Raw genomic sequence first — 784 nt, 5'->3', positions numbered from 1 at the left:
TCCTTCCACCTCCCCCCCCTCCCCACCCCATGCAACCACGAACCTACTTTCTGTCCTTACAGATTTGTCTATTCTGGACATTTCGTATAAATGAAAGCGAATAATATTAGCATTGTGTTTTCAAGGTTCAGCCACGTTGTAGCAGGTATCATATGAGTATTTCTCTTCTTTTCTTTTTTTTCTTTTGTTCTTTTTTCTAGAGGAACCACTCAGAGCGCGTCCTCTCCCTCTCCCTACTCCCAAGGGGGAGAAGAATGATCATCAGGGGCAAATGGCGGCTGCAGGAAGCAGCACCAGGATCAGGCCGCGGCGGCCGCGTGGTTTCCGGTGCTCTGCACGGTCAGAGAAACTTCTCTCGTCACGCACTACAGCAATGATCCCTGAAAGTACAGTCTCCAGTGTTTCCTGTCTTAAATTGCCAAATAATATTCCTGATGATGGATTTTAAAACGTTGGCATCTCTCTCTTCGCAAATTGAACATCTGTCTTCCCTGCAGAATAACGTTTTCACAAGTTGAGCACCTATCTTCCCGCTAGAATGAGAGGCTCCGCGGCAGACTGGAACGTTGGCTGCACTGTGAATAGTGAAGAATGTTATTCAAGGCCCAGGCGACTTTTCCAGCCTCACCTCCGTCACTTTCTCACTCCCTTCCATGGTGTTCTGACCACATGGAGGCCTCTGGGCTCTCCCCTGCTGGCCTCCTCTCAGAATAACACGTCTTCTAGTCTGTGCACCGAGCGCATCCTCTAATCTGAACTCAGGAGTCTCTTTCCCTGGGACTTC

General features: G+C 49.1%; 1 pseudogene; it reads right to left on the bottom strand.

The window, feature by feature from the left end:
- Window positions 1-204: 204 nt before the first annotated feature.
- On the bottom strand, window positions 205-396 carry LOC123633595 (annotated as a pseudogene).
- Between the last annotated feature and the right edge of the window lie 388 nt (window positions 397-784).

This window comes from Lemur catta, chromosome 2 (genome assembly GCF_020740605.2).
Source record: "Lemur catta isolate mLemCat1 chromosome 2, mLemCat1.pri, whole genome shotgun sequence".
Lineage (NCBI taxonomy): Eukaryota > Metazoa > Chordata > Mammalia > Primates > Lemuridae > Lemur > Lemur catta.
Note: the sequence above shows the minus strand (reverse complement) of the source record. Positions and strands in the feature narration are given on the sequence as shown.